Raw genomic sequence first — 19,769 nt, forward strand, 5'->3', positions numbered from 1 at the left:
GCTTTGTAGACAGTAACATTACCGTCAGCGTCAGTCTTCTTCTTGAAGATCCATTTATTCTCAATCGCTTGCCGATCATCGGGCAAGTGAACCAAAGTCCATACTTTGTTCTCATACATGGATCCCATCTCAGATTTCATGGCTTCAAGCCACTTTGCGGAATCTGGGCTCACCATCGCTTCTTCATAGTTTGTAGGTTCATCATGATCTAGCAGCATGATTTCCAGAACAGGATTACCGTACCACTCTGGTGCGGATCTTGCTCTGGTTGATCTACGAGGTTCAGTAGTATCTTGTCCTGAAGTTTCATGATCACCATCATTAGCTTCCTCACTAATTGGTATAGGTGTCGCAGAAACAGTTTTCTGTGATGTACTATTTTCCAATAAGGGAGCGGGTACAGTTACCTCGTCAAGTTCTACTTTCCTCCCACTCACTTCTTTTGAGAGAAACTCCTTCTCTAGAAAGTTTCCGAATTTAGCAACAAAAGTCTTGCCTTCGGATCTGTGATAGAAGGTGTATCCAATAGTTTCCTTTGGATATCCTATGAAGACACATTTCTCCGATTTGGGTTCGAGCTTATCAGGTTGAAGCTTTTTCACATAAGCATCGCAGCCCCAAACTTTCAGAAACGACAACTTTGGTTTCTTGCCAAACCACAGTTCATAAGGCGTCGTCTCAACGGATTTTGATGGTGTCATATTTAACGTGAATGCGGCCGTCTCTAGAGTGTATCCCCAAAACGATAGCGGTAAATCAGTAAGAGACATCATAGATCGCACCATATCTAGTAAAGTACGATTACGACGTTCGGACACACCATTACGCTGTGGTGTTCCGGGTGGCGTGAGTTGCGAAACTATTCCACAATTTTTCAAATATACACCAAACTCGTAACTCAAATATTCTCCTCCACGATCAGATCGTAGAAACTTTATTTTCTTGTTACGATGATTTTCAACTTCACTCTGAAATTCTTTGAACTTTTCAAATGTTTCAGACTTGTGTTTCATTAAGTAGATATACCCATATCTGCTTAAGTCATCTGTGAAGGTGAGAAAATAACGATATCCGCCACGAGCCTCAATATTCATCGGACCACATACATCTGTATGTATGATTTCCAACAAATCTGTTGCTCCCTCCATAGTACCGGAGAACGGTGTTTTAGTGATCTTGCCCATGAGGCACGGTTCGCAAGTACCAAGTGATTCATAATCAAGTGGTTCCAAAAGTCCATCAGTATAGAGTTTCTTCATGCGCTTTACACCGATATGACCTAAACGGCAGTGCCACAAATAAGTTGCACTATCATTATCAACTCTGCATCTTTTGGCTTCAACATTATGAATATGTGTATCACTACTATCGAGATTCAATAAGAATAGACCACTCTTCAAGGGTGCATGACCATAAAAGATATTACTCATATAAATAGAACAACCATTATTCTCTGATTTAAATGAATAACCGTCTCGCATTAAACAAGATCCAGATATAATGTTCATGCTCAACGCTGGCACCAAATAACAATTATTTAGGTCTAATACTAATCCCGAAGGTAGATGTAGAGGTAGCGTGCCGACCGCAATCACATCGACTTTGGAACCGTTTCCCACGCGCATCGTCACCTCGTCCTTAGCCAATCTTCGCTTAATCCGTAGTCCCTGTTTCGAGTTGCAAATATTAGCAACAGAACCAGTATCAAATACCCAGGTGCTACTGCGAGCATTAGTAAGGTACACATCAATAACATGTATATCACATATACCTTTGTTCACCTTGCCATCCTTCTTATCCGCCAAATACTTGGGGCAGTTCCGCTTCCAGTGACCAGTCTGCTTGCAGTAGAAGCACTCAGTTTCAGGCTTAGGTCCAGACTTGGGTTTCTTCTCCTGAGCAGCAACTTGCTTGCCGTTCTTCTTGAAGTTCCCCTTCTTCTTCCCTTTGCCCTTTTTCTTGAAACTAGTGGTTTTGTTAACCATCAACACTTGATGCTCCTTCTTGATTTCTACCTCCGCAGCTTTCAGCATTGCGAAGAGCTCGGGAATAGTCTTATTCATCCCTTGCATATTATAGTTCATCACGAAGCTCTTGTAGCTTGGTGGCAGTGATTGGAGAATTCTGTCAATGACGCAATCATCTGGAAGATTAACTCCCATCTGAATCAAGTGATTATTATACCCAGACATTTTGAGTATATGCTCACTGACAGAACTGTTCTCCTCCATCTTGCAGCTATAGAACTTATTGGAGACTTCATATCTCTCAATCCGGGCATTTGCTTGAAATATTAACTTCAACTCCTGGAACATCTCATATGCTCCATGACGTTCAAAACGTCGTTGAAGTCCCGATTCTAAGCCGTAAAGCATGGCACACTGAACTATCGAGTAGTCATCAGCTTTGCTTTGCCAGATGTTCATAACATCTGGTGTTGCTCCAGCAGCAGGCCTGGCACCCAGCGGTGCTTCCAGGACGTAATTCTTCTGAGCAGCAATGAGGATAATCCTCAAGTTACGGACCCAGTCCGTGTAATTGCTACCATCATCTTTCAACTTTGCTTTCTCCAGGAACGCATTAAAATTCAACGGAACAACAACACGAGCCATCTATCTACAATCAAACATAAACAAGCAAGATACTATCAGGTACTAAGTTCATGATAAGTTTAAGTTCAATTAATCAAATTACTTAAGAACTCCCACTTAGATAGACATCCCTCTAATCCTTCTAAGTGATCACGTGATCCAAATCAACTAAACCATGTCCGATCATCACGTGAGATGGAGTAGTTTCATTGGTGAACATCGCCATGTTGATCATATCTACTATATGATTCACGCTCGACCTTTCGGTCTCCGTGTTCCGAGGCCATATCTGTATATGCTTGGCTCGCCAAGTATAACCTGAGTATTCCGCGTGTGCAACTGTTTTGCACCCGTTGTATTTGAACGTAGAGCCTATCACACCCGATCATCACGTGGTGTCTCAGCACGAAGAACTTTCGCAACGGTGCATACTCAGGGAGAACACTTCTTGATAATTTAGTGAGAGATCATCTTATAATGCTACCGTCAAACAAAGCAAGATAAGATGCATAAAAGATAAACATCACATGCAATCAATATAAGTGATATGATATGGCCATCATCATCTTGTGCCTGTGATCTCCATCTCCGAAGCACCATCATGATCACCATCGTCACCGGCGTGACACCTTGATCTCCATCATAGCATCGTTGTCGTCTCGCCAATCTTATGCTTCCACGACTATCGCTACCGCTTAGTGATAAAGTAAAGCATTACATCGCGATTGCATTGCATACAATAAAGCGACAACCATATGGCTCCTGCCAGTTGCCGATAATTCGGTTACAAAACATGATCATCTCATACAATAAAATTCAGCATCATGCCTTGACCATATCACATCATAACATGCCCTGCAAAAACAAGTTAGACGTCCTCTACTTTGTTGTTGCAAGTTTTACGTGGCTGCTACGGGCTTAAGCAAGAACCAATCTCACCTACGCATCAAAACCACAACGATAGTTTGTCAAATAGACTCTGTTTTAACCTTCGCAAGGACCGGGCATAGCCACACTCGGTTCAACTAAAGTTGGAGAGACAGTCGCCCGCAAGCCACTTGTGTGCAAAGCACGTCGGGGGAACCGGTCTCGCGTAAGCGTACGCGTAATGTTGGTCCGGGTCGTCTCATCCAACAATACCACCGAACCAAAGTATGCCATGCTGGTAGGCAGTATGACTTATATCGCCCACAACTCACTTGTGTTCTACTCGTGCATATAACATCAAACCATAAAACCTAGGCTCGGATGCCACTGTTGGGTTTCGTAGTAATTTCAAAAAAATTCCTACGCGCACGCAAGATCATGGTGATGCACAGCAACGAGAGGGGAGAGTGTTGTCTACGTACCCACGCAGACCGACTGTGGAAGCGTTGACGCAACGTAGAGGAAGTAGTCGTACGTCTTCCCGATCCGACCGATCCAAGCACCGTTACTCCGGCACCTCCGAGTTCTTAGCACACGTACAGCTCGATGACAATCCACGGGCTCCGATCCAGCAAAGCGTCGGGGAAGAGTTTCGTCAGCACGATGGCGTGGTGACGATCTTGATGTTCTACCGACGCAGGGCTTCGACTAAGCACTGCTACAATATGATCGAGGTGGAATATGGTGGCAGGGGGCACCGCACACGGCTAAGGAACGATCTCAATGATCAACTTGTGTGTCTAGAGGTGTCCCCTGCCTCCGTATATAAAGGGGCCAAGGGGGAGGGGTGCGGCCAGCTCTATGGAGGCACAGGAGGAGTCCTACTCCTACCGGGAGTAGGACTCCCCCCCCCAATCCTAGTTGGAATAGGAATCCTCAAGTGGGGAGAGAGAGAAGGGGGGCCGGCCACCTCTCCTTGTCCTAATAGGAATAGGGGAGGGGGGAGGCGCGCAGCCCACCTTGGGCTGCCCCTTTCACCTTTCCACTAAAGCCCACTAAGGCCCATTCAGTTCCCGGGGGTTTTCCGGTAACCTCCCGGTAATCCGGTAAAATCCCGATTTCACCCGGAACACTTCCGATATCCAAACATAGGCTTCCAATATATCAATCTTTATGTCTCGACCATTTCGAGACTCCTCGTCATGTCCGTGATCACATCCGGGACTCCGAACAACCTTCGGTACATCAAAATGCATAAACTCATAATAACTATCATCGTAACGTTAAGCGTGCGGACCCTACGGTTCGAGAACAATGTAGACATGACCGAGACACGTCTCCGGTCAATAACCAATAGCGGGACCTGGATGCCCATATTGGCTCCTACATATTCTATGAAGATCTTTATCGGTCAGACCGCATAACAACATACGTTGTTCCCTTTGTCATCGGTATGTTACTTGCCCGAGATTCGACCGTCGGTATCCAATACCTAGTTCAATCTTGTTACCGGCAAGTCTCTTTACTCGTTCTGTAATACATCATCCCGCAACTAACTCATTAATTGCAATGCTTGCAAGGCTTATGTGATGTGCATTACCGAGAGGGCCCAGAGATACCTCTTCGACAATCGGAGTGACAAATCCTAATCTCGAAATACGCCAACCCAACATCTACCTTTGGAGACACCTGTAGAGCTCCTTTATAATCACCCTTTTACGTTGTGACGTTTGGTAGTACACAAAGTGTTCCTCCGGCAAACGGGAGTTGCATAATCTCATAGTCACAGGAACATGTATAAGTCATGAAGAAAGCAATAGCAACATACTAAACGATCGGGTGCTAAGCTAATGGAATGGGTCATGTCAATCAGATCATTCAACTAATGATGTGACCTCGTTAATCAAATAACAATTCTTTGTTCATGGTTAGGAAACATAACCATCTTTGATTAACGAGCTAGTCAAGTAGAGGCATACTAGTGACACTCTGTTTGTCTATGTATTCACACATGTATTATGTTTCCGGTTAATACAATTCTAGCATGAATAATAAACATTTATCATGATATAAGGAAATAAATAATAACTTTATTATTGCCTCTAGAGCATATTTCCTTCACCAAAAATGCGGGCCAGTGATCTCTGATCTTCTCATACCGGCCGATGAATTATGGTGTCTCTTCTTTGTCGACAAATTTTTTGAGCTCATTCTTCAACCTCCTAAATAGTTCTGCCATCTTCTTAAGAGTATGAGACTTGATCAATTGCTCTTTAACTGGCTTCTCCGGATCTTCCTCTGGCGGTAGGGTGAAATTTTCCTTCAGCGCGGTCTAAACATCATCTTTCTGCATATCGGAGACATAAGACACCCAGGGTCTTCTTTAGCCGGCTTAAACCATTGGTGGATGCTGATCGGGATCTTGTCCCTAACAACAACCCTGCACTGAGCAGCAAATGCTTCCTTTGTCCGGATGGGTTCTATCGGCATGCCATCGCGCGCGATTTCTACGATCTCAAACCTTTCATCCGAGCGCAACTTTTTCTTCGGGCCTCGTCTCTTTACCGAAGTTGTGCTCGATCCGGAGGGCTAGAAAAAAGAAGAAAGACGAGAGTTCATTAATATATGTGTACATACCAAAAACAATTAATGCATCAATTAGCTAGCTATAGTCAGCACATACTTAATTAATATATATACCTGGCCGGACTCTGTTCGGTCACCGGAGCCGTCATCACGGTGTCCTTCTTGCACCGGCATTGGGTCAGCGGAGCCATCGTGATCATCTCCTTCCTCCTCCATTGTTCGATCACCATAGTCTGCTTCTTCACCCTCTCCTTCCAGACCATCGGTGTCGTTGAGAAACGACAAGACGGCCTCACTTCCGTGTGCGATTATGTCCCCCAACATCGCTTCTGTTGCTTCGTCTCGGGGGTCCATAGTTTCTGCGAATTTTTACAACATGGAAATTATTATTCAAACATGACAGATGGATATATTAGTGGCAAACGTAGAACTAGCTAGCTAATCACAATAAGGAATCATATTAATTAGTGGCCTCGACGCTGCTTCTCTAGGGTTTGGGGTGGCCTCGGCAACGCTTCAAGGGTTTGGGGTGGCCTCGACAACTCTTCAAGGGTTTGGGGTGGCCTCGACGACAACGCTCTTTTAACTTGGTAAATTTGGGTGGCCTCGAGAGAGTTTGTCGGGTAGGGGCGCGGCGGGAGGGGGTAGGAGACCGACATAGTTTTTTTCTAGGGTTTGGGTGTCCTTGAGAGTTTTGTTCGAGCGAGAGGGCCGGGGTGGGTGGGGGGGGGGGTGCTCCCGTGGTATAAGTTATCACGGTTGAGAGGGTGACCCTCGACCCTCTGCCCTAGTTCCCGACCCTCGACCCTGTGCCCTAGTTCGCGATAAAAAAGAAGAAGAAAAAAAAGAGGAGAAGAAGAAGGAATCCTCTTTTTTTTTTCTTCTTCCTCTTCTTATTTTTTCCGACGTCCACCCTCATATAAATGCGGTGGAAACACTTTATGAAAATGCGGTGGTGGTCGAGCCGAGCGGTTTTCTTTTCCTTCATCATATTTTCGTTTTCACTCTACATTTTCGTACATATGAAAAAAATAAAGTTTCTATACAAAAGTGCATAATTTTTATGAACAAATTACAACATCTAAATTAACTACACATCTAAATAAATATAACTACACATCTGAAATTTTCCTAATCTTAAAACTAAACTAAACATAAACTAAAATAATCTACAAAACATGTAAAAACATCTAAAAAACTAATAGCTAGCGCAGGGGCGGAGGGGCACGGCGGAGGGGCCGGCGCCGGCGCCGGCGGGGTAGGGGAAGGGCGCAGGGGCGCGGGAGCAGGCTGGTTTTAAAAATGGTTTTCTTATTTAAAAAACAGCATATCTATAATACTTAAATAGTTCATCCCCACTATTCTATTTTTCTTGACATGCAGTCTATCCACCTCAGCACCCTTGCCACATCATCAGTTTCTCTTAATTATTTTGATCATGCATCTCACCAAGTCACATTATTTTACAAAATAAAAATAAAAATGATTCGATTGTCTGTAAACCGAAAGGCCTCTGTAATCCAAAAGTCGTCCTCCCTTGGCTTTCCCCAACATCTTCTCAATCTCCGCTTCCTGCACGATCCATCAACTAATTACGTGGCTATATTAATCTCCGGCAACCGATCTACTTCGTCTTCATCTTCCACCGAAACAGATGGAAGAGTAACAGATAGCTGTTCCTCCTTTTAAGGAAACGATTGTACTGTAGATAGAGCTGTTATTCCTTTTAAGCAACCGATCTGCTCTGTTCCTATGGCCTCCACCACAGCTAGAATATTATTATTCCTCAACATGACGGCAAGGTGGTGCACTACCATGGCGTTTGGCATCAATATGTATGCTGTATACAGCTGCCGCGAGTTCATGGCGTTGGCCCCCCTCCTCTCTGATCCATGCCGCGTGCGGCTGCGACCGCATCTTCCACAAGCACGAGGTCGAGGCCGGGCACTGCTGAGGCCCTCCTCCATGCCGCGTGGTCGAGGACGTCTAATGCTCTCCTCGCCGCTGCAGAAATATGTTTTCTTCCTAGCTCACCTGGGTTGATTGGCTCATTGGCATTGACAGGTAAGTTGTAGGGGCATTAAGACGATTCCATTCTATCTTGCTGGATCAATCAACTATATATATGAATCAGTTCATTGTCTTCTTCCTCCCCATCTTGCTATTTCATTTTAATTTGGTGATCGTGCGCGCGTGATGTAGTTAACATATACAGTGTGTTCATGAGAATCTGAAGTGGTGTGTAGATCGATCTATGATAATACAACTGGTGCGGGTAAATCCACGTGCAGGTGACGAATTTCAAGACCATCGCCGTTGACTGTATCTTGCCTGCTGGCGCCCCCATGACACCACCAACGTGTTGGACAAGGTGAAATACTCGTGTATCCCATGACACCTGATTCCATCCTAATCCGCTAATTGCTCCATGGTTCCATCCTAATCCTCCTCTACTATCTTGCTACTTTTGTTTATTATTTTTACCATACATTCTGTATGTAATGTTCTAGATGAACGAACGTTCATATTATTTGGCATACGAACTTCCGAAGGATCCATTTTTATTGGTTTCCACATTATTTGTTTATTATTTTTGTACATGCCTTTGGTAGTTATGCTCAAAGATGAATGAACATTCATATATTGCCATGGCAACTTCCCGAGGATCCATGTTTATAAGTTCGTTTACAGGGTTGTTGCCAAATTGTGAGATCTATCTCATGTCTTATACCAGAACAAGATGGTTTGGTACAAGGAAGGTTGCAGTTTCATGATTTAGTTTGAATGGAACAGTAGGAAATCTTTGTTATACAAATAAATTAATCATTATAATAAATATGGATAATATTAAACATATAAAAGGATTATATCAGATTGTCAAGCAATTATCGTACACTGCAGAATGTTTTCCTTGACCTATGAGACATAATTTTTTGATATATAATTCATGCTTAAATTTTTTTTGTTGTCCAATCACATGTGACCTCAATATGGTGTGTCAGTTTGATCAAAAGATATTGCAACCTCCACTCACGCATCAGCGATCTTGATGGAGTGGTAACCAAATGATGAAGACTTGATTCTTGATGTGTTTCCAGTTATTTCCCCCAAAGTTTGTTTATTTCAATTTCTTTCAACCAACCCAAAGGAATGCTTGCATGTTAATGCTAAATCTTTGTTGTTTGTAAACAACGCATTTATTCAAATTTTCAAATGTAAACATTATATCCAAATTGGATCTTTAATTGATGTATTTTTTTCATATTTTTTCATTCATACTATGTGTGCTTTTCTTTAAAGCTGCATATAAAATGTAGAAAGTCCCGCCGCAACGCGCGGGAAATCATCTAGTATTCAAAAGAAAGTAGACATTCAATTTTTTCAAAGTATTACATTTCAAAAATTTGTTCACGGACTATAAAATTCTCAGGAAATTTAAAAAAATTCTCGTTTTCAAAAAATAGAAACAGAAAAAGTTCAATTTCCCAAAATTTATGTGCAAAATAATAATTTATTGGGATTAAAAACACGTTTTAGAAAAAATATTTTTAATTTTCAGTACTTTCAAGCATTGTAAAAACAGAGTTTGAAGTTTCAGTACTTTCAGATCCCGAAAAACCTTATTAAGCTTGGTATTTACAAATGCATTTATTTTGAAAGAGCAAAACCTTTCATACATCGAACTTGATTTTCTTTAGGTACAACATCTTTCCTGGTCACCTCGATTTAGTCACATATATACATTCAGATTCAGCAGTGGATTCAGGCGGATCTTTCTTGGTGAGTGTTGAGGGGACGACTGCATTTTCGGAGGTGGGAGCTGACGAGAAGAGGAGGACAGAGGATTTCTCACCTCACCTCCCCACGGGCGGAAGACACAATGGATCCGTTGGTTACTCATGTTCTCTCCCCCGGAAACACTTTTTTTTTGTAACTCACGTTCTCTTCTTAACTTTAAAAGACTAGTGCGTTCACTTTGAGGAAACGCTTCTATTAAGTAGCCAGACATGTCCTCCGTTTCTAAACACCTATAAGCTCATCAGGTCACCTGTAGTTGCCACAAGTTTGAGAGGATGCAAGTTGTGATGCAGGGTCAATACAGAGGACACCTACTAATACAGATAAGGAGGGGGGGAGGGCATCCACCGTTGGTCACCCTCGATGCATGCATAGCTCTGCTGCCGTCAATCACCGACGTCGGCCCCTCCGCCTCCCTCTCATCTCAGCTCCGTGACGAACGAGACGGGCCTCCGTGATAATACAAGACGGGCCACCAAACATCGTTTGTTCACTGGCCCATGCAAGATAGCCGATCAATGCCTCTGGCCCTCGTGCTATGGAAATAATATGTGCGGCTCATCGCCACACATAGTTGGATGTTCGCGCAGAAGCGCCCACAGTTGGGACGTGTCATTTTACTTATTTTTTTCTTTTTTAATTTCCCACATTTTTCTTATTTCTTTTTCAATTTTCTTTTTCTTTTCAAAATGTTAAGAAATTTATAAAAAATTCACATTTTCAAATTTGTTAAAACCTGAAAAAACTTTCCAATTTTTACCATTTGTTCATAAACTTCAAAACATGTTCAGAAATCCAAAAAATAGAATTTTTAAAATTGTTTGATTATTTTCAGAAAATCGTAGATTAAATCCAAAAAATTCAAAATATGACATTTCAAAAAATAATTGCAGATTATAAAATCTTCACGAAATTCAAAACATATTGTTATTTTCAAAAAATGAAAACTTAAAAAAAATCAATATCCCAAAATTTATTTGCAAAATGATAAATTGTTGGGATTAAAAAATCACGCTTAAAAATTATTTTTAATTTTGAACAATGCTCATGTTTTCAAATTTTGTTTCTATTTTTCAAAAAAAATTCAAAAATGTTCGCGCTCTACAGAAAATGTTAGGACATCAAAAAATTGCAAAAATATTTCTATTTGGAAAAACTTTCAAAAATAATAAAAACCTAAAACGGGGGTGCCACTGTACCAAATGGTACCGCGCTATCAATCGCTACAGTAGGCGCGAATTGCTAATGTGTCCGCTGCTGCATGACCGGCCCTACATGGAACACCCTGTGCGTCACCCAATAGGAGCAGGGGCGGCGCCAACGTGGGGTCGTGTAGGGGCGGCCGCCCCGGGTAAATGTTTCGTACCTAGGGTACCCACCCTACTACTTTGTCTGGCAGACACCATGGGAGCGAGAGTGAGGAGATTCCGTCGTAGTCTGAGGTTGACTCGAGCAGGAAGACGAGACAGAGAAGATAACGGTTCGTTAGATGGGCCAGCGAGAAAGTCAGAGAAAATCTGGAATCGGTAGTAAAGGCCCAACAGAATAAGAGCCCGTTATTTTTTCCTTTGAGAGTTGATGTTCCCTGTTGCAAAAAAAGAGAGAGTTAAAGTTGAGTTAGATGGGCCATCGATCGGAAAAACAGATCAGGGCATGAAGCGATCACGCCTCCATGCACGCCGCCCCGCTGAGTCCCACCGATGGCACTCCATGGAGAGGGGTCCCTCTGTTCGTGCTACTCAGGGAGCCGTACACACAGGAGATGATTTCGTCACCGCTGCCGCCACATGGCCAGCTCAAAATTACAAGCGAGCAAACAAATAGCAGGTTCTTCCACTCTCCCCCAATCTTCTACTCTTGCGTTCTAGGTTTCAGTTTCGTCTCACTTGACCTACTTCATGAAAATTGGATACTGAAAAGAGAATTGTTGGGATTGAAGACCAGAAAATTGTTGACCATTTCCATGGCATAAGGAACCCTAGTGGGCATCTACAAAATCCTCTTCATATAACTACTCCGTATAACTTAGTGGTAAATGTGTGTTTTATCTTTAGTTTGACAAGTGTCATTTTGTATAGACTTTTTTAACGTTCCTAGTTCTTGAAATTGAAACTGCTTTCAAAATCCGTTTCGAAAAAAAACTGCTTTGAAAAGTAACTGTGTTGATCGTCTTGTCTGAATGCATATTACTACTTCGCCAATTACTTGGGTTACCTGTCTTTGTTTGATTGCATTGTGGCTTCAATTATTTGTTTCCTTTAAAAGTTTGCCCCGGGTAACTCCAAATCCTAGATCCGCCACCCAATAGGAGCTCCCGTCGTGCTCTTTGTTTTGGCAAAACAATGAGCACGACGGGAGCTCCTATTGGGTGACGCACATGGCGCATCGTGCTCGACTGCCTGCCATAAAGATAGATTAATTTTATAAGCTCTTTTTTAGCCAAATTAATTTAACAGGCTTCCATCCTAAATAAGAGCCTAGGAGGTTTGTATACATTGTCTAGAAGTTTTCCTGCTATGTACAAGCAGAACCTTAATCAATTCCATATGGTTTCATAGTTTGAATTTGTTTATGTAAAACTGAAACTGGAAAGAAAATTGTGCTTGTGTCTGCAAAAGAAAAAAAGTTGTATTATAAGCACACACAAAAATCAATTACACATATGTTGATTTATTGAATCTCATGCTAAATTAAAATAAAAATGATTTCGAATTCTTTTAGATGAAACACACATCTCTAGAACAAAGACATCAGCACATCTTTTATTACAAAATCACAATCACAAAAAAGTAAATAATACTCATGTAACCAAAATTAGTTTGTAGAATAGTTACGATGTATTGAGTGGATTTCAGTGACTGGAGCAGCCACCACGGATTAGAAACGGGTACATACATTAATGGACGTACCCACTTGAAATCCCGTCTCATTTATACATGACAAGGATGTATTGAAATGAGTACAGCCACCGATTAGGAACGGGGACAAGCCCCTCTCCTGGAGCAACATCTTCTGGATCTGCTCTTCTCCCCCTTTTTCGGTCAAATTGGTTGAAAAACCTTTGCTTTAGTTGGACGTTGTTGGAGATTTATGAAAGTCGGGTGTAGGGAATTTTCTTGAAGTTGTGGTACGTACGTTTGATTCTCTTTTAATTTATATCTACTAATAAAAGATGAATACTAATAAAAGATAAATTGTTTCTGCCCGTCCGTCGAGAGTTTTATTGAAAACCCTCTCATGTGTATTGAAATCAATCCGGGGTCCAGTTTTAAGTTGGCCCAGGAAACGATTTGCTTTCGCAGAAAACTCCCTTATCTTTTGGTTAATTAACACGCAGTCCTGTTTTTCATGAGACCAGAAAATGTTTCTCTTTTAGTAACCCCCCCCCCCCTGATATCTTGGTTAATAAACATGTGATCCATATAAAAATAAGGTTATTTCTTTGGGGCAGATTTAAATGATTTTTATAAATATTCGTATCTTTTAAACCCTAACTCCAATTTTGACATATATGAAAATTGATTAGAAAAATGTGTAGAATCTGAATATGATCTTATTTTACCCGATAATCTTTTAAACATGATGTTTAGTATGCAAACTTAATCAATAGTGCACAATCCGTCTTTCTTTCGTACCGGTGTACCGGGAGAAAAGGAAAGCATAATTCACATCTTATGTGGAGAGAGAGTTGACCACATTCAAACATGTTGTGATTGTGAGCACTAAGGCCACCGTCACGGGGAGGGTGCGGAGAAGAATAAGGGACAACACAGTTGTCATGTAGGTGGACCTATTGGGGTCTTGAATCATGATTATTGGGTTAGAGGCGTGTTATTTTTTTCCTGCCAACTCAGCCTGACATCACGACAACACTGCTTCATTTTTTACCTATGTGGTATTTTTTCCCTGCCAACTCAGCCTGACGAGTGGACCCGGCTGATTAGTGACGTCATCAAATTGCTTAGTGTCGGTGTTTTTTGTCACTGTCAATTCTTCGATTCGGTGAGAAGTGTACGTTTTGTAAAGTGGTGGTTTTCTGAGAGCTATGACACGAAAGTGGTGGTTATATGCATTTTACTCATCTAGAACAGTTCATTTGTAAAGAAAAAGAATGAAGCAGTTGAAGAAGGTGCTCCTGAAATTCAGACATTTGAACCTAACATTTTGAGCGACACAACTACACAAGGTTCAGTTGGTTGCCGAAGCATAACAATCTTGCTTTTCCAAATAGCGGAGGCGGACGCGGTCGTCGACGGGGAGGGGACGACCCGTGGCCCGTCTCTAAGCTCGGTGGGGGATTTCGTGGCCAGGGCGGCAGAGCTCGGGGGCTCGCTTCACCCTGGCAGGCGGCGTGCCTTCGTGCCCGGGGGCCGTGGTCCTCGTCGGCAAGTCCCTCCGGTCGGAGCGGCGCGTCAGGCGGCCCGGTCGAAGTCTCCGCGCCTGCGGGGTGCTGGCCTCTCAGCGCCGGAGGCGAAGGTCGGGCTCCTGCTGCGGGCGAGTTCACAGAGCCCAGAGGTGGCAGCTGCGGCGGCGGCGGCGGCCAGGGCGGCGGCGGCGGCGGCGGATTTGCCAGGCCCTAGGGTTGGTGCCTTGGCGCTGGCGGGCCAGGTGGTCCGGAGCGGCTCCCAGGCTGCTCGGCCCACTTCGAATTCTGATCCAACCCACGCGGGGACGATCAGTCTGGGGCAGTGCAGACAAGCTCCCGCTGGGCCAGTGGGTGGCCGGCCCGATCCAAATGGCCCAAGCCCAGAGGCTCGGTACTTAAGTGGTTGTGGCTGCCCAGAGGAACCCTAGATCCGTCGCTAGGTTTCCCAGCCACCAAATCGGAGGTGCGCCGCCTCGGTCACTCCGCTCGCGCCCTCTTCCCCATTCCTCCTCCGCCGCCCCTCGTGCGCTCCTTCGCCGAGGTGGTGGCCATGGGCTCCAAGGCCGACCGGCGTTCGGACAAGCGTCCCCTTCCTCCTCCTGCTGCGGAGCCGGAGTGCGGCCGCGAGCGCGAGGTGCGGTCGTCCAAGGCGCATGGCGCGGCGCGCGATGGCGAGTCGGGTGGATGGGGGCCGCCGCCGGCGTGGTGGGTGAAGGACCAGGAGTGCAAGAAGCGGAAGAAATAAGAGCACAAGAGAAAGGGGCTCGAGCTCAAGTGCATTGAGGAGATGCCGCAGTTCCAAGGCGACCGGATCGGCGACCCTTTTGCGTCGAAGAAGAAGAATAAGTTTAAGGCCGCGGGGCCGGCGGGCTCCAAGCCGCCGTCCTCGCAGCAGGCGGGGTCGTCGAAGGGCACGGCGGCCGAGCCAATCCCGATGGAGGAAGCCGACGATAGAGAGTGCTTTAAGTGTGGCTGGGCGGGGCACTTTCAGAGCACCTGCAAGTTCGCGCCACTCTGCATCCTCTGCGCTCAGGAGGGCCACGTCTCGGCTTCCTGCCCCTCCCGTGGCAAGCCGCTGCTCCTCCAGACAATGGGCCATGCCATCCCAGGAGGGGTTTTTTCTGTCTGCAGTTCCCAGAAGCTGCTGACGACGCCCAGAGCGGGTTCGGGGTCAACGCCGCCATCCTTTCCGCGGCCCCGGGCGTGCTGTCGAAGGAGATCTTGGAGGTGGAGCTGCCGCATCTGTTCGAGGGAGAGTGGGACTGGCAGGTGGCCCAGATCGATGAAGATTGCTTCTCCGTGGTCTTCCCGGACCTGGCAATGCTGCGCATGGCGACCCGCAGTGGCAAGATCTTTCTGTCCCTCAACAACATCACTGCTCTCATCCGCGACGCCGTGGCTGACGACCCCAAAGGAGAGATGATGCCCGAGGTCTAGGTGAAGCTCTGGGGCATTCCCTCCAAGCACCGTAAGGTGGACCGCCTCATGGCCGGGCTGACGATGTTGGGCCGCCCGCTGGTGGTAGATGAGCTGTCCTTGATCCGCTCTGGCCCGGTGAGGATGCGTTTCACCTGTCGCAAGCCCGAGAAGCTGCGGGGATCGGTCCAACTCTGGCTCAACGGAGAAGGCTTCCTCATCAAGCTTGAGCCGGAGCTCGCACCTCGTCACGGGGCTCCGGCACTTCCTCCTCCTCCACCGCCAAGCAACAACAAGAGCCCGGATCCGGGCGACAAGGAAAAGTCCCAAGATAAGGAGCACGACAAGGATCCAGATGCGAGCATGGAGGATGACTCTATTGACACGGCGGCATGGGACAAGCTTGGCATCAGGGGGTGAGCTCGCCTCCGGCCCAGCCGCGTCAAGACCGGGTTTCTTCGGTGGGGTGACGGACGTGGCCAATCAATATGGCTCCAACTTGGGGCTGGTGACTCTCCAGGCTCCGTCTGGGCTTGACAAGGGGCACATGGCCTCCTGCGACACTGGTGTGCCCACGGGAGATCGCACGTTGATTCTGCTGTCCGTGAGCACCGTCCTCCCATCCTTGGTTGCTTCGCCGGCTTCGGGTGGGCACGACGGCAGCAAGAGTGGGTCCGTTCGGCAGGCGAAGAAGCTTGCAGGGCGCAAGATGGTCACCGATGGGATCCGGCCCATGGAGTCGCTGGGCACGCCGCCTACGCCGAGGCAGTCGGTGATGGCGCTTGCCGCTCCCACCGTGCAGCCCATTGGCGACGTGCTGCTTCAGGAGGCTTCCAAGGCGGCCCGATTGCGCAGGCCAAGAGGTCCAAGGCGGTGGCAGCGGCTCCGGTCCACTCCAGCTCGCGCCCCAGGGGTGCTAAGGCTGGCCTGCCGGCGATGCAGCGGGCCCAGCTCATCCAGGCGCAGAAGAACCTTGAGACTTCAGGTAACCCTCCCCCCCGTTTTACGATTCTGTAGTCCTTTTCTGATGACCATTTGGGTGAGGTGTTGCGGGAGAGTGGAGTGGACGCGTCTTGCTCTGGGGGTATGCATGAGTTGGTGCCGCTGTTACGTGCGACCGAGCAGGCGCAAGCGGCGATCGCTGTTGCGGCAGCGACGCGTGCTGTTCAGTTAGAGCAGGAGTCAGGGGCTTCACAGGCTCTAGAGTCTCGGCCCAATGAGATGGTGTTGGCAACAGGGGTTGCCCCCCCTCCTTCGCCTTGCAGGGTCAAGGCGAGGCTAGTGGCCAAAGCGGTGTCCTCTAGGGGTACCCGTCTCCGAAATAGAATTATCTAGATGCGGGCTATCTTTTAGAATATTCGTGGGTTCGGCCACGCGGGCAGGAGATCACAATTGAAGGATTATATGCGCAGAGAAGGGATAGATATTGTAGCTTTACAGGAGACCATTAAATCGGAGTTCCGACACCACGACTTACTATCTATAGATCCCCTGGAAAGGTTCTCCTGGTATCACCTTGCTGCAAATGGACACTCAGGAGGTATGCTGCTGGGTTTCGACCAAGCTATATACGAGGTGATCGCGTGGGATGCGGGCACCTTTTTCCTGGCTGGCCACATTCGCCACCGTCAGACTCAGAGCGAGCTGGTGGTGATCCAGGTCAATGGGCCAGCGGATCACGCGCGTTCGGCCGCGTTTCTAGCCGAACTGCAAGCGAAGGTTCTTGCGGTGAGCATCACGCTCACACCCCTGGTGGTGGGGGGCGACTTTAATCTTATCCGCTCGGGTGCGGATAAAAACAACAATAACATCAATTGGACGAGGGTGTCCATGTTCAACAATGCGATCGCCTCGATGGCTATTAGGGAAGTAGCCAGGTCGGGCGCACGCTACACGTGGACGAACAAGCAATTGGATCCTGTGCGGTCGGTGCTTGACAGAGTCTTCATCTCCCCTGAGTGGGAACTGTTGTATCCGCTCTGTTCGTTAGTAGCAGAGACCCGGATAGGTTCGGACCACGTGCCACTTATCCTTGCCTTAGCGGAGGATAGGATTCGCTGCAGCCCTCGTTTCTTATTTGAGACGGCGTGGTTTGAGTATCCTGACTTTGACTCTTTCTTTAGGGAAAAGTGGTCAGCTTGTGTAAGCTAGGTGGGTTACCAAAGGGGCCCAATGGACTTCTGGATCGCGGTAGGGAGCCACCTCCGGGCCTGCCTCAAGGCCTGGGGAGCCAACTTGGGCAAGCAGGAGCGATCGCTAAGAGAGGGTATCCTAGCCGAGATCGCGAGCATCGATCAGCAGGCAGACGCTCGGCCGTTCTCCGAACAGGAGTGGGCTCGACGCTACGCGCTGGAGAACCAAGTTCAGTCCTTGCTGCGGCCGGAAGAGTACTGGAAGCGCCGGGGAGGCCTAAAGTGGACCCTTAAAGGGGACACTAATACTAAGTACTTCCACGCCTACGCCAACAGGAGACGGCGCAGATGTGCGATCCTTCGCTTGCAATCCGACCAAGGATTGCTGTTGACGCAGGAGGCGATTTCGCGGCACGTGTATGATTTCTATATCAATCTTATGGGGACGAGCGAAGAACAGCATGCAGGGGTTCACGCTGGCATTTGGGACCCCTCCCAGCTCGTCTCAGACCGGGAAAACGAGGAGTTGGGGCTAGCCTTCTTACCCGAGGAGATTGATGCGGCTCTCAAGAACATGAAGACTGACACTGCGCCAGGCCCGGACGGCTGGCCCGTTGCCATGTTCAAGCACTTCTGGCCGCTTCTTCGGGGCCCAGTCTTTGAAGTGTGTAACGGTTTCATGCGCGGGACGGTAGACATATCTAGGCTAAATTTTGGGATCCTCTCGCTGATCCCTAAGGTGGCTGGGGCAGATAATATCCGCCAGTTTAGGCCGATCGCGCTCATTAACGTACCGTTCAAGATATGTTCTAAAGCCACTAACTCCCGATTGGTCCCGATTGCGCATCGCACCATCAGCCGCACCCAAACGGCTTTTATTCACAATCGTAACATTCTGGAAGGCTCTCTTGCGCTTCAGAAGATCATCCACGAGCTCAAACGCACCAACGAACTGGCTATTCTTCTAAAACTTGACTTTGAAAAAGCATACGACCGTGTGCATTGGAATTTTCTGCGCCAGGTCCTTAGCCGAGGCTTCTCGGGCATGTGGGTGCACCGGATTATGCAGCTGGTCTCGGGTGGCCAGACTGCTATTTCGGTAAACGATGAAGTAGGGAACTTCTTCAGGAACAAGCAGGGGTTGCGTCAGGGCGATCCCAGCTCCCCGCTCCTCTTCAACTTCGTGGTAGATGCCCTTGCGGCAATGCTGCGCAGGGCGACCGCGGCAGGTCATATCAAGGGTGTGGTTGGCCACCTTATCCCAGTCCCACTTGCAGTACGCAGACGACACCCTGCTACTGTTCCAACCAGACGACCACAACATTGCTACGGTGAAGGCCCTGTTGTTAAGTTTTGAGTTGATGTCCGGCCTAAAAATCAACATCCACAAGTGTGAAGTTCTGTCTATGGGGATTGACAGAGAGGAGGGGCGCCATATCGCAGACCTCCTCAATTGTAAAGTGGGAAGATTTCCCTTTACGTATCTGGGGCTGCCTCTAGTGCCACGTAGAGTGACGATAGATGAATGGGCTCCACTAACAGGGAAGGCGGGGAAGAAGGTGAGCCCGTGGCATGGCAAGTTTATGTCCTCCGCAGCCAGATTGGTTCTCACTAACTCGAGTCTTTCCTCGCTCCCCATGTTTGCTATGGGGTTGTTCCTATTGGCAGAAGGGGTACATGCCAAGTTGGACACGCCGCGTGCATGATTCTTTTGGGAGGGGTCGGGCCTTAAGCGCAAATACCACATGGTAAAATGGGCTGTGGTATGTAGGCCCAAATGCTTGGGAGGACTAGGGATCATCAACACCAGACTACAGAACATAGCGCTCATGTGCAAATGGATCTGGAAACTCTCGCAAGGAGCGACTAGACTTTGGGCTGACATCCTTCGGGCCAAGTACTTTCCCAACGGGAATTTCTTTGAAGGGGAAGCAAGGGGCTCTCCCTTTTGGCAAGGCCTACAGGGCATTAGACCAGCTTTTGATAAAGGTTCTAAGTTCCAAGTCGGTAATG

At 47.0% G+C, this 19,769-nt stretch overlaps 1 pseudogene; it reads left to right on the forward strand.

Moving 5' to 3' along the window:
• Positions 1-7,936: 7,936 nt before the first annotated feature.
• LOC147967418 (uncharacterized) lies at positions 7,937-16,044 on the forward strand (annotated as a pseudogene).
• Positions 16,045-19,769: the final 3,725 nt, after the last annotated feature.

The sequence above is a fragment of the Triticum urartu genome, chromosome 5A (genome assembly GCF_056163025.1).
Source record: "Triticum urartu cultivar PI428250 chromosome 5A, HENAU_Tu73, whole genome shotgun sequence".
NCBI lineage: Eukaryota > Viridiplantae > Streptophyta > Magnoliopsida > Poales > Poaceae > Triticum > Triticum urartu.